Below are 15,293 nucleotides of genomic sequence, written 5' to 3' on the forward strand. Positions count from 1 at the left end.
GGAGAACCGTAATAGGGAGCCCAGGTGAACTGAACTCGTCTATGTGCTCTGCATCTAATTTTGGGATTACAGCGAAGGAGACGGTGGGCCTGATGGGCAGGGAGAGGTCACCTAGTAACTCAGCTGTCATGGCGGCAGGGCGGCAACCCAGCTCCCCAGTGGGAAGATCTGCAGAGGTGTGCCAGAGGTAACAGAAGCTGCTCACGTGGTCGTTACGCTCTCACGGTTGGCAGGCTGGGACTGAGCCTTGACGTGAAATGGATTAGTGGATCCAATGAAGCAAAGGAGGGGAATGAGGGGCTAGGAACCAGAACCCGCGATCTTGGGCTTGAAACAATGGCAGACGTTTCTATTTCCCAGCTGGAAGGGTTGGGTGATTCCACACCCACCACGTGCATGGTGCACACAAGGTGCTTGGGAGGAAGAGACCTCAGATAATCTGTTCTTCGCTTTCAGGAACCTCATGAGAAATGTCTTAGATGGGGACCATCGCCTTGCAAGGTGGCTTTGTGCTTTGGAACTTGGGGTTTGTTAGCAGGCAACCCTGTCCAAGCCATTTGGGTTGGAATGTGAAAAACCAGGCCCACTTCTTGTAACCAGTGGCTATAGTTAGAGCATGCGAACTGCTTTGATTCCCCAATTCAAGAAAGAAGAAGAAATGAATTCTTCAAGAGCCATGGCAAAGACCAATTCTACCTCCATTCAGAAATGCCACTCGAAAAATAACCTTCTAGCTCCTTTAAACTGTTGCAGTGATGGCCGTGAAATGGCAACTTGTTTAAACATCAGATTGGAAAATCTGGGTGGGGGTGGGGCTCAGCCTCCTTAAACACACAATCCCATCCTGATGAACGAGGGAAAAGTCCTCCATGTCCTATATAGTCTGACATTTAGTGAATGAATGTCTCTGTGGTCAGGGTCAAGTTACGGAAAATGTAAAGTTAATATCTTTTGCATGTGTTAGGGAGCTCGGTCGGAGCCAAAGGAATACCACACAGTGACTAGGTGTGTGGGGGGGTGGCAGGCAAGGAGAGAGGTGGGAAGATGTGGTTGGGAAAAGGTTCACTGAAACTCTCCTTTCCCCCTCTTGTTAATCTGTAAAACACTTTCTGGCATGCCCTCATGGAAACTCTGGAAGCAGACGGAAATATTTTAAGACGTATAGTACACACGGACCAGTAATCCCAATTTCCACTTTCCTTAGAGGAGTCAACACAGGGAAGCCCTGCATCGTCCTTTGGGTGTGAGCAGGAATTTGAATGGGAAAGAATGTTTCATGGGATGGCTTCTAGGAGGCTTAGAAATAACTGATTTGCCAACAACGAATGCGCAAAAGCTTTGATTCAATTCTTTCCAATGCATTTCAACAGTCAGTGGTCAGCCTTTTATTTTTCCTTTTTTTTTCTTCATAATCTGGTAGTTGATAACCCTGACCTTTGGCAGTAATTCAGCAAATTCAGCAGCAAATTTCTACCCCCACTCCCCCAAAGAATTAGGTCTTTTGAGGGAAGGAATTATCAAGCTTCTAGGAGATGGGACAGCCATCTCAGTGTATTGTCCTTAGGGAACGGCGTCCGTTTCAAATTGTAAAACTATCTTTGGTAAGATATCTTGACTTCAATAATTTCCTGAGGGTGTAGTACAGTCTTAAAAAAGGGAGTTTGGGGTGCCTGGGTGGCTCAGTTGGTTAAGCGTCCGACTTTGGCTCAGGTCATGATCTCACGGTTCGTGGGTTCGAGCCCCGCATCGGGCTCTGTGCTGACAGCTCAGAGCCTGGAGCCTGCTTCACATTCTGTGTCTCCCTCTCTCTCTGTTCTTCCCCCCACCTATGCTCTGCCTCTCTGTCTCTCAAAAATAAGTAAACATTAAAGAAATTTAAAAAAATTGAGTTTGTATTGGAACACCACCAATATCACCAGCAGTAATATCTAAATAATAAAATCGACACACAGTGTTTTCATGGGCTGGTGAATAGGGTAGTATCACTGCCTTCACACCAAAAACTGCTGAATGAAATTCAAACATACCATCCAGTGAATCACCTTCCAGATACTCAGCTTTGTACATGCCTAACACTACTTAACAGTAACTGAAATCTACTCTCTTCCTCAGGCTGGGTGGGCTTGTGTTTTTTCCAACATCAGGGGCCTCCTTGGTGCTGAATGGACAGCTCTGGATATGGCCAGATCAAGCCATCAGGGGGGATTGGGACCCATGGATGGCTTCAGAGGGGCTGTGGACTTCACAAGATGAACTGCAAAATTGTGCAAGTATGTAGGTACCCTTTTCATAGAGGATCCATAGCAGTAAAAGCAACCCCCCCAAAAGAAAACCAAAAACACCAAAAGAAATGCTATTTTCATAGAGTACAATATTTATTATGAATTTTAGTAATGTGCTTAACCTCACATCCAGACCAGATAACAAAATGATTTTAACTAATCAACACCCAAATATCTGTGTTAACTTTTCCATAAAGTGAAACAAGCCTTCTTTATGCACTATACATGGGGCTTATATTCAATATGTACCTTAAAATATTTGTTCTCATTCAAAGGCAATTTATCCCCCAAATTAAAGAGTTTACTCACTTTCAGTGTAAGTGAAAATGTAAGTGGGAGTGGTGGTGAATAAATTTCGACAAAAAAGAGATGAACCAAAGAGCCAAAAAATCATTTTCAATGTTTCACCATTGATATTCCATAGCACACAACCGTAGGTCTTAAAATGTTTGTTTTTTAAAGTGTTTGGTGTTTCTGGGGGAAAACACACCCTGTTTTTGTTAGGGTATATTCCAGGCATGGTGTGAATATCAGTAAGCATTAAAGTTTTAGAGAAGAGGCTGGTAAATATTCAAATGAACTAACCAGATTTTAAGCTAGTCAATGAAAAAAAATTTCTCTTAAAATTTCCAGGTATATTTTGATCGGTTCACTTATTTTGTCAAGTTTCACTGTTCTACTCTTTCCTTTCCCAACAACCTCTCAGTATAGTTGTGTTCTGTACCAGTTCCACAGCACCGATGAACAAACTATCTCAAATCAACTCATTGCTGCTCTCTCAATTTAAAATACTAAAATCATTGGGGTGCCTGGGAGGCTCAGTCGGTTGAGCGTCTGACTTCGGCTCAGGTCATGATTTCACGGCTCTTGAGTTCAAGCTCGGCATCAGGCTCTATGCTGACAGCTCAGAGCCTGGAGCCTGCTTCCGATTCTGTGTCTCCCTCCTTTTCTCTACCCCTCCCCTGCTTGTGCTCTGTCTCTCTCTCCTTCAAAAATAAATAAAAAATTTTTAAACGCTAAAATTGTTTAACATTTTTGTAAAAAGCAGATAACAATATGATTAACTTTATAATTCCTCCTCCCTTCCCTTTCAATATAACGTTCTATTTATGTTGATAATATGGTGAATGATCTGGCTCCAATACTAAACTCTGGAGAAAAGAAAGAACTTGCTTGACATAGTGGACGTTTCCATCAGGAGATTCCTTTCGAACGCCGTTGAGAAGTCCATTGTCACCGTATCTGTCGTTGCTTAGCTAAAATCAGTGCGTTAGTGTATATACATTTTTTTTTTTTTTTACATCGATGACAATGGTACAAAGAATGCACACTTAGTCCTCTGAAGGGAGGAATTTTACTTGGAAAATTTTAACCCAGGTTATGGGGCTCTTCAAGAGGGAAATTTTAAGACGGCCACATGGGGGCAGCAAAATACGCCGGATTCCCCTTAAACGCTGAAGCCACAATTTTATATCTGCCCCACTGGTATGAAGAAGGCAAATGAAAAGAAATAATTGAAGTACCTGGGATTTGAGCCATCTACAAGCACTGGCATTTCTAGGACAAATATAGTGAGACTGGGGGGGGGGGGCACTAAGCTTCCTGGGATATATTCCTAACTGAATACAGGAGACATCAGCTTTCTAAGTATTTCTTACGATTTGCACACACAGAGAGCTAAAGCCTGGCACTTGTTCACTGTACTTTCCAGCAGATCTTAATCTTCCCCTATTAAGATTTTCCTGTATTTCAGGAGAGAATAACAATAGGGTAGAGTGTCCATAGGATTTAATTTTTTTAAGTAGGGAAACAGACTCTCTTCAGAAGAAGTGGTAAGGACTTATGAATCACTTGCTAATTACTAGGCTCTGCTCGGTAGAAAGACTTACAAAATGCAGTGGATTTTAGGATACCAGGAAAACCCGGATACTGTTGGCCGAATTCCTGACTGTGCAGCTGTTAACTTGGGTCAGGTGTTGTAATCTCCAGGTGTAACTTTTACCTGTAACACAAGGAGAGGGGGAGAGAAGTCCTGTCAAAGATCCAGTAAGAGAATGTACGTCACCCACTTAACTGGGAGCCTGGCCTATGGTAAGAATTCGATCAAGTCTGTAGTTTTAAAATTATTGGAAGGAATCAGTGGCACATGGCAAGGCTCAGTAATTCTTTCTTGATGAGAACTGATGATACGCCATCTCCCTTACTTCACGTGAGTACTGCGAGAGCTGGGTTTTACATTCTCCCATTTTTATTGTTGAGAAAGTTGAGTTTTGACGATGTTAATCCCTTGGTTAACATCATGGATTAAGTGGGAGAGCTGGAATTTCAACCCAGGTCCTGATTCCAAGCCCTGTGTACTTTCTGCTGCACTCGGGTAGGGAGACCACCTTATTTTCCCCCCTGCTTTTGGTAACTCCTACGTTACCTGAAGTTACCTGGCAGTTCTTGAAATGACTCAGTGGGTTTGTTTATTTATTTTGAGAGAGAGAGAGAGAGAGAGAGAGAGACAGAGAGACAGAGACCTCGCAGGGGAGGGGCAGAGAGAGAGGGAGAAAGAGAGAATCCCGAGCAGGCTCCATACTGGCAGCACAGAGCCCAACACCGGGCTTGAACCCACGAACCGTGAGATCATGACCTAAAGCCCAAACCAAGAGTCCGAGGCTTAACCCAGCGAGCCACCCAGGCGCCCTCCCACACTTACAATTTTTAATTGACGAGGCCACCACCACAGGCTTACAGGCACGTCGTGTGTGACTTATCATACATTTGAGAACCACACCGAGTGAACATTTTAAATGAAAAATACAAACATACAAACATACAAACCAAAACGTCCTCCGGTAAAGCAGCTTGAAAATCCAGAAATTCTTTGTAGTTTTCAACCAGAGGATTCTCCATGAGAAGGATGAACAGCACAAAACTGGAAACAAGAAGGCCACTAACCTAACTGCGCTCTTACCCCCGAGACCATTACGGAGACGCGACGGGACATTTCCTTCTGTACCTAGTTATTTTCAAAAAGTATTTGACAACAACTCTGGTGTGCCCCCCGGGGAGCAAAAGCTGGTCTCAACACCCTAACTTCAGGCAATAATACAGGCGTGTGTTGGAGAGGACGTGACCTCGGGGTGACCGGGGAGCTGGCCCCGGGGCAGGCTCTGCACCCCTCCCCCTCCTTGAAATGCACCACGTACGTGCCGCCCCCGCGCCACGTGGGAGCCATTCTCAAGGACGCAGCCGGCGAGCAACGCGTGCGTGAGTGGGGACCCCTTGCAGGCCTCTGTGTAAATGCTGAAGATTCTGGCGGCACCCAGGACAAGCCTTACAAGGCTTACGAGTAATTTCCCTTGCTGCTGCTGCTTTTTAAAAAAAATATTTTTTTATTTTTGAGAAAGAGAGAGAGCGTGAGCGGGGGAGGGGCAGAGAGAGAGAGGGAGACACAGAATCCAAAGCAGGCTCTGGGCTCTGAGCTGTCAGCGGGGCTTGAACTCACAAACTGGGAGATCATGACCTGAGCCGAAGTCAGACACTCAACCTTCTGAGCCACCCAGTTGCCCCGTAAGTTCCCTTGCTCCTTAAACCCGCCACCTGCCCGTCTGGGGTGGCCTGCCTCTCTGCCCCTCCGTGCTGGGGGCCAGTTTCAGATTCCCCCCCCCCCCCCTCCCCCGGAAGCTCTCGAGGTTTCCAGGGACCGGCCTTACAAAAGCAAAAGGGGGTGTGATCAAGGTGCACCGTGCCCAATGGCACGTGGCTGCCAGCATCCATCTCAAAACGTTTAGGGCTCAGTCGAAAAGGCCCTTAAAACATCTTCTGAGTTTTTAATCTGTGGACTTTAACGGTTGTAGTTAAAAGTCGTATTCATTTACGTTCTAAATATAAGTTAATTTATTTTGCCCTTCCATGCCCCTGACCTTGACTTGCTGTGGTTTGGGGAGAATTCTCAGCGGACTCTGTTCTTATTGAGGATGGGCCTTGAGAAACATACTGGCTTTCTGTGCGTTTGTCTGTCTCTGCAAAGCCTGGAGGAATGTGGTGGTCTGGCCGGGAGGCGGGTTGGGGGTCGAATGCCTCTGGTTTGCCTAAGGTCTTCCTCCGTTTGTCAGCCTACCCTTGAGCCAGAGGTACACTCTGAATAAGAACCCCACGGTGTTTCTTTTGGTTTCACAGACCTGCAAATGAAACGTCTGTGAAACATCCTATATAGTAGGTTTTACATCACTTGTGATTATTTAAGCACACGGAACGGAAGTCTACAAAATATGTATATGGGAAAGATACGGGAAAATATAAAGTTACACTTTTTTTTTGCATGTTTATTTATTTATATTGAGAGAGAGAGCGCACATGGGTGCAAATGGGGAAGGAGCAGAGAGAGAGCACGCGAGAGAATCCCAAAAAGGCTCCATGCTGTCAGCGTAGAGCCCAACTCGAGGCTCGAACTCGTGACAGTGAGATCATGACCTGAGCCGAAACCAAGAGTCAGGTGCTCAGCCGACTGAGCCACCCAGGTGCCCCGGTACGTTATACTTTGAATAAATGTTCTTCCACTCATTCTTGGCAAACTGTAAATAACAGCCTCCCTTCTTACATTGGGCCTTTAATTTTAAATATGCAGTGATACACTCCCTACCTCTTTGCAAAGGGGATTTTTAGCTCTGCCTTTGACACGGGAGCACGTTCTTGCCAAACGAATAAATCAAAATCGGACAGCACTTATTTAATCAGAGATGTGCCTGTTCAGCTCCCCCCAGAACTGCCAGGCATGTGTTAGCCGCGTGTCCCACGGCAAGAAGTAATTTCCACAGGTGGCACTTTGTGAAAAAGGAACCAGAAAGATAACCGTTGCTGTTCTTTTTCTTGTCTTTTTTTTTCCTTTCCTTTCTTCCTTCTGTTTCCTTCCCTTCCTCCTCCCCCTCCTCCCCCCCTCCTCCCTCTCCTCCTTCTTCTTTAAGAAACGACATAATTTAAGACACTGCCACCGGTGATTTAAAACATGTATTTACCTTCCTATTTTGGACATGGCCTAAAAGGAAAAAATGATGTAAAGGAAGAAAACGACCAGTTGGAACAGTTCATCCTTCCCGTTGTGAGAATGAATTTTTTGAGTAGAAAGATTGGTGTCTGGTAGCATAAAGTGATGGTGGCTGGAGACTATGTGCTCGTCGTTGGGGTGATGTTTTGTGCTGTTTTGGAAAATGAAAAGGGGGTGTGTGTGTGTGTGTGTGTGTGTTCACAGAATCACCCCCAGGACCCTGTGGGAATGGCAGAATAATGATCTCATACCAATGGCGTAAGGAAGATCAGTTATGGAAACTGAGGGACGTGTGGGGCCCACCATCAGGCTGAAACTTTCCTTGCCTTCACAATGGTCCATTCAACACCCTTCATCCTTGCCCAGGGTGTAGACCTCATCTGTGCTATTCTGACCTTTCAACCTGAGGTGGTATCCCTCCCCCAATGCAGCTTTATCAGGTCAGTGGGAAGATATGTAAATCAGGGTAATTTGGAAATCTGTTCAGGTTAAGTCCCTTTTCTCTATGAAGTTACACGTATCTTAAAAGCCTGACCCGGGGGCACCTGGGTGGCTCAGTCGGTTAAGAATCTGACTTCGGCCCAGGTCACGATCTCACAATCCGTGAGTTTGAGCCCCGCATCGGGCTCTGTGCTGACAGCTCAGAGCCTGGAGCCTGCTTCGGATTCTGTGTCTCCCTCTCTCTCTGACCCTCCCCTGCTCATGCTCTGTCTCTCTCTGTCTCAAAAATAAATAAACATTAAAAAAAAAAAAAAGCCTGACCTGTAAAACCAGAAGGAAACAAATAATAAACAAGAACCAGAAACAAAGGGAAAAAAACGCAGTGGCATCAACAGTCAAACCAAACCCAAACAAAAACTTCCCTGTTTCCCTGGGTTGTGAATTTTTAACATAATTTTAAAAAATCATTGCAAAAATGAGATTTTCGTGTATCAAATGTCGATAAGCAAGAAGAAGAAAATAAAAAGCACCTATGACCCTCGCATTCAGAGATAATCTCTATTTTTAACCTTTTGGGGTATAGACTTTGTGTGTGAGTCCGTGGGTATATGTGCACACACCGATTTCTTTCTTTCCTGTCCACATCCAATCCACACATTATATAAACTCACATGATATATGAAATTTACAAAATATATAAACTTATAAAAATAGGGATTTTTTTTGCTTTTATTCTTCTTAAACATTCCCATTCTTTTTGTTTGTTTATTTTTGAGAGAGAGACAGAGAGAGTGAGACAGAGCATGAGCGGGGGGAGGGGCAGAGAGGGAGGGAGACACAGAATCTGAAGCAGGCTCCAGGCTCCGAGCTGTAAGCACAGAACCCGATGTGGGGCTTGAACCCATGAACTGCAAGATCATGACCTGAGTCAAAGTCGGTCGCTCAACCGACTGAGCCACCCGGGCACGCCTAAACGGTCCCATTCTTTAAGAAGAGCAGAGCATGTGAGTGTATGAATATGTTCTAATTAATATCACTGGCCATTATTCTTGGGTCTGTAAGCTGTTTTTCAATTTTTCCTTTCTAGTAAGTATTTTATAAAAGTTGTTTCTATAGCCTGATCTCTGTGGCATTACAAATCCTTACTCAGGATAAATTCCTGGAAACAGGATTCCTGTGTTAAAGGTTAAGAACATCTTAAATAGCATGCGAGTGTTTAACATGTATTGTCAAATCAGGCCAAGCTGCTTTTTAGAAAAGTGTTACCAATACATTCTCTCATTCGTAGCGTGTGACCCTGTCCAGGTTCTCACTGTTCCCGAGAGTGATCATTAAAGAAATATTTAAAAGCGAATTTTTATTTGCGTTTTAAAGTGAAATTTTAAAGGAGAGTGACTAAGCAGTTTAATTCTGCCACCTTGAATATTAAGACTTTATTGCCAAATGCAGGTCTTTTTCAGGAATTCACTTGTTACCGAATGAGTTCGTCACGTTCAGGGCAGAAGCCCACGGCGGCCGTGCCGAAGGGCTTGTACGTTGACTCGTAAGAGAGGTCATGTCTTTCTTGCTTAATTCAAAGGAGCGGAAGCTGGCTTGCTTCCAGGTGGGATATCCTGATTGGAAGTCAACTCTGACATTCAGCTTTGCTCCTTCCTTACCGTCTTTTTGGTGCAAATCCCTTAAAGAAGAGCGTGATGTCTACACATGCTGCTTTGCACACACACAAAGTGGGACAGACACGTGATCTAGCGTGAGTCATCCTGTGTGGCTTCTCGGTGGAAATGGTCAGGGGCGGGGGGGATGCCCAAGGGGAGGGGAAGAGGAACAGGCTGAGAAAATTGGAAATTCTTCCTGGTAAGTCCATTTCAAACATTAGTGTTTGCCCCGCGAACAGCTGTTACATAAATTATTTGTATTAATAACAATGAGTAATAATTAAAAAAATACCACGTGCCCTGCCAAAACTCCATTCAGTGCTATACAATATGCTTAGGTCAAAGTCCTTGTTAGACCTTTTATGATAGCCTTGAAAATGATGTCTTATATTTGCAGAGCCCGTTAGAATTGACCAGCTGTTTTCATATTGATAAGCTCATGTAGGGTGAACTGTCAGATTTAGGGGGTACTTAATGCTTCTACCTGTCCTTGAATAATGTGCAATTTCAGACCTGTTGATCCTTTCTGTTTCAGGCTTCTAATGTACATCCTTACTTAGAAAACAGTGACGGACTCAAATCTTTCATCCGATTTCTTAACGGGATGCAATACAATAGCACGTGGGGTGAGCCATTATGGCGCAGTTAAATAAATTAAAAAAGATATAGAAGTCAAACAGCGGCAAGATATGCTTTCACTCAGTGCTCTGTCCCCCAGAAGGCATCAGGAAAAAGTCCTGTGGGTCTCGGATTAGAAAAATCCCCAAACATCATTCATGCATGGATGGAAGTGTAAGACTCGGTGTCCTGGCTCCAGTCCAGCGCAAAGGGGAATTTCAAAAGCCGGTTCGCATATTTGTAATTTTCCAGTTTGAGGCACACACTTCCTATCTTGGCCACTTGTGCAGTCTGGGAGCAGCCAGCATATGGGTTGTGAAGAGGGCAAAGGCTTCTTGATATCTGAAAACCGTAAAGCGCTGTGGGATGTTTTTGGATGAAGAGCTCAGGCAGAACGTTAATTTTGTGACCACTGTGTGGTCATTAGCGGGGTTCTAGACTTACAGTGTTTTATTAGCGTGGTCTGCATTATTAGTTTACGTGGAGCATCATTATCAGTTATTGATGTTGTCACTCTACTACGGAGGAGCCTGGTCAACTAGAGGAAAGGGAAAGGCGTAGATGTTTGTTGTTTTTAATACGGGTTTATGCGCAGCAGCATACTACGTGCTTGGGAGATCTACAAAAAAAAAAAAAGATCTGTTAATTCAAAGAGAGGGAGAGAGAGGGAGGGAGATGTTGTGCAGAGGACCAGCAGAGGAAGCTTCAAAGAGCAGAGGGGTCCCAGAGGGTCTTTGAGCAACAAAATAGTAAGAGGAATAACAAAATGATTGAAATGGACGATTCTCACCAAAGTTGGTTAAAACGGTAAAACCAACAGCCGTTGGGCTTTGCCGGTTAAGATGGCTTTTAAAAAGCCAGACCTAGGGTGCCTGGGTGGCTCAGTTGGTTGAGCGGCTGGCTCTTGATTTCGGCTCAGGTCGTGATCTCACGGTTCGTGAGTTTGGGCCCTGCTTTGGGTTCTGAGCTGAGAGCCCAGACCGTGCTTGGGAAGCCTGCCTGGGATCCTCTCTCTCTCCATTCTTCCCCAGCTTGTGCTCTCTCCCTCTTTCTTTCAGAATAAATAAGTAAACTTAAAACAACAACAACAGGGGCGCCTGAGTGGCTCAGTCGGTTGGGCATCTGACTTCAGCTCGGGTCACGATTTCACAGTCCGTGAGTTCGAGCCCCGCATCAGGCTCTGTGCCGACAGCTCAGAGCCTGGAGCCTGCTTCGGGGTCTGTGTCTCCCTCTCTCTCTACCCCTCCCCTGCTCATGCTCTGTCTCTCTCTGTCTCAAAAATAAATAAAAACATTAAAAAAATTAAAACAACAACAACAAAGCCAGACCTAAGTGCTAAGAGAAATCACCCAAGAAGATGGACACGTGTGGTATGTCCCACATGGTCCGTAGGAGTGTTTGGTGGTGTCGTCCCCAGAGGCTACCCTGTTCACAATTAAGCATGGCTATTGGATCTAGGTAGAAACACCTTGTTGGCAGAAGGAAGGGGAGCAGAGGGCATCTCGGTAAAAAGCACATCAGTGCTTCCTCCCAGTGAAAACTTACAGATAAACCTAAAGCCGTTATTGGTGGCTACCCTCAATCCCAGCAGTCCAGCCTGATTTTCTCATCCTTCTAGAGGCTCTTCTCTGTGCTCTTTTGTGATCTGGGCTTTCTATAAACAGAACCCTCCTGATACATGAAATAAAACTTGTTTGAAGCATGTCAGGTGTTTCTCTTGAAACTCTTTGCATGTCCGTATACATAGAGCCTCTTTTTGCTGTATTTTTAAAATTTTTTAAAAAGTTTATTTATTTTGAGAGAGTGAGAGCCCATGAGGGAGGGGCAGAGAGAGAGAGAGAGAGAGAGAGGGAGAGAGAGAATCCCAAGAAGGCTCTGCGCCGTCTGCATGGTTCCTGATGTGGGGCTTGAACCCTTGAACGGCGAGATCGTGACCTGAGCCAAAATCAAGAGCTGGATGCTTAACTGACTGAGCCACCCAGGTGCGCCGAACCACGCTTGGCTTTAGACGTCAGCTTCCCATCCCGTGCTCCGTATGTGCAGTCATTCTACGAATGGGATATTTAGGTGTTTCTGACGGTGCTGTCTGGTAAGTGCCATGTTGCGGATATCAGGTGTTTGTCGTCAGTTTTCTTTTCTGCCCCGGCAGAGAGGGAAGAAATGGTATTCCAGGAATGTCTAAGATTGGTTGGCTGGCCAGCAGAGTTAGGACTGGCAAATACATTTTTGGGGTGCACAGTTGCCTAAGTAGACCCATGGTACTCCTTTTGCTTAGCTTGACAGGAAGTGGGTGTGCTACAGTGTTGAGGGGGTATGTGTGGGTCCAATCAGGGGACATTTGTATTGATTCCAATGGGACAGTTAGAGTCCAGTAACATTTTCCTCTTTCCCCCCCTCCTTTCCGTAAGGGCAAGGGAAAAAGTCATTTAACAAAATCTTTATTTATTTATTTTGAGAGCGAGAGAGAGGGGCAGAGAGAGAGGGGCAGAGAGAGAGAGGGAGAGAAAGAATCCTAAGCAGGCTTAGCATGGTGAGCTCAGAGCCTGACGTGGGGCTAGATCTCAGGAATCATGAGATCATTCGTTACCTGAGCTGAAATCAAGAGTCAGTGGTTAATTGATTGAGGTACCCAGGCATCCCCCAAATCATTTTTAGCCTGTATTTTAGACTTTACTGAGAACCTTCTCTTATACCCACCATTTCTTTCTTTATAAATTTTAACAGATTAAGAGACACAGCTATGCAAACTTAACATTATGGCACTAGTTTATGGCAAAGCTTAGCGCCTGGTCTTTATAACCAAAGGTGTGGGTATTGTTTTTGGAATTCAAATACTGTGTTGCCCTCTTGTTCAGTGGCTGATGCTTGACTAATATCTGGTTACAACATGTGTGTATCATTTGAGCAGCCATAAAAGAGGTTGGTTTTACTCCTGAAATCATTAAAAGAACAAACTCTAAACAAATTCTATTATGGAGAATAATGTGATCACAACATCAGTGATAAATAGAAAACCTGCTAACTACAATGTTGTAGTTAAGAAACATTAATTTTGTCCATGGGTTTTAATGTTTTATTCTTGTTTGGTAGGAAGGAAATATTTACTCCAGGTGGAAAGTATTATAGGTCATATTATTCTAGAGTGATCCATGCCGGGAGATATTTCATTTAAGGATCTAAGCCTTCTCTGTCGTAAAATACCCTAAAATAAATATGAGGTGTTTCAAAAATAATGAAAAATAGGCTTTTCCCTGATGCCTTGGGTTACTGGCTACCCTTCGAAATAGAGTGAGCTGACTTCAGGGTATCGGAGAGAAAAGGGTACAGGGGGAAATCGCTGAAGATAAACCTCACTGTCCTGAAATCTCTGAGGGCAGATTGTATCTTGTCAGGTCTAACTCGTTGGGGAATTTCAGGTTTCAGAAACGGCGCTGATAGGAGTGGACAATTGGCTTTGAATTTTGACACTCATAACAGAGAACTTGGACTTTTCTGGGAAATTTGATGATGACATATGATGAATTTACTTATCTGGGCGAGCAAATGTGTTTTTGGAGTATTTTTATGGAGCAGAGTAGAGCTTTCTGGAAGTCATCTAGTTTTGATTGTACTCGTGCTAGCTTCTCTACTGCTACTTGAAATCATAACATCTTGGAGAATTCTTGTGTTGCTCCTAAAATAGGCAAGGCTCTATGCTTCGTCTCTCAAAGAGCGATGGCACTTCCAGGCTTAGGCAGCGGAGTACTCTTCCTCCCCTGGGGCTCAGCTCTGCACTGCTCTGCAAAGGAATTGGTTTCTTTTGAGTCCTTTTGGATTTGGATTTGTTGTGCTAGTTTGAGAAGAGGAACATGAATAGCCTTGGTTTGTTTTTGCTCATAAGAGAACAACAAACAAATTCGCTGTGATCTATTGGGTAGTTGGCAACTGTTAAGGGAGTATTTACTCTGCACTTTGCATTGTGCCATGTACTTTTGGGAATATGGGAATAAATGATCAGAAGTTTCTGAACCCCCTCCCCTCCCACCACTCTCATCTCCAGGCAGGATCTTCCACTTATCTCTACCTAAAAGTCCCAAGTCCGATAACATTCAGAATCGCATCCTGCCTTCTCAGAAACATCTACCACATCAAGAGGGAAAGCAAAGGCTGGCACATACTGGCGCTCTGGCCTTGGGCTTGCTTGAACTTGACTCCTTGCCCATTCTTCTTGTTGGTGTCCGGGACCCCTCGCTGGCCGGGCTTTTGTTTTGTTTCTGAGCCTACAGCTGGTCTCTCCAGACTTTTGTGCCTGTTCCTGTCGGTTCTGAGTCAAGTTCTCGGCTTCAGTGCCCATTAGATTTCATTCCTGCCAACTCCCCAGTCTGCCCCTGCCTTGGCTTCTCTCTGGTGATCCCGGTTCTGGGTTTGTGCTGTAGATTCTGTTTTTGTTTCAGCCCACAGCCTGAGCCCGAGCCATGGTTTATACTTGTCATGGTGTAATCCAGCTGTTCTCAAGGGGAGGCTGTGAAAGAGGATATCAATGTCTTGGTGAAAAATTATTCCCTCTTCAGGGAAAACTGGTTGTACTGTCCAGGGTAGATGTGAAAACCCATCGGTAATATCTGTTATGGTTATAGCTTGTTAGGACCACACTCTGGAGTAAGATAGTTCCAAGTCTCTCTTCTTGGCTTCCCATCTATGTGGCTTTGAAGAGGTCATTAATCCTCAGTTTCCCATACATGAAATGTGAATAGGACAGATCTCACAGGGTCATTGTGAGCTAGGACGTGTGTCCACTATCCTTAGCATATACTAAAAGCTGCCACTTTCATTGTTGTTATCTTGGAAATTATGAACGGTGAGGTGGCATTAATGCATACTTTAATAACGCAGAAGTTATGACACAAGCTTCAGTTAATCCAAATCCATTACAACTGATACTTACTAAGTATTCTGTATGAGCACAGGATTATGTCCAGCCCTCTCCAGGATATACAGATGAATAGGGGGTGCCTGAGTGGCTCAGTCGGTTAAGCATCCGACTTTGGTTCAGGTCATGATCTTGTGGTTCATGGGTTCGAGCTCCGCATCGGGCTCCGTGCTGGCAGTGTGGAGCCTGCTTAGGATATTCTCTCTCTCTCTTTCTCTCTTTCTGCCCCCCCCTCCCCCGCCTGCCTGCTCTTGCTCTCTCTCTCAAAAAAAAAAAAGATGAATAGGATTTGACATCCATTGAAGGAGTTTACAACTTATTACGAAACATACAGAGCACTGTTATTAGAAGACCAA

The sequence above is a fragment of the Panthera leo genome, chromosome E1 (assembly GCF_018350215.1).
Source record: "Panthera leo isolate Ple1 chromosome E1, P.leo_Ple1_pat1.1, whole genome shotgun sequence".
In the NCBI taxonomy this organism is placed as follows: domain Eukaryota; kingdom Metazoa; phylum Chordata; class Mammalia; order Carnivora; family Felidae; genus Panthera; species Panthera leo.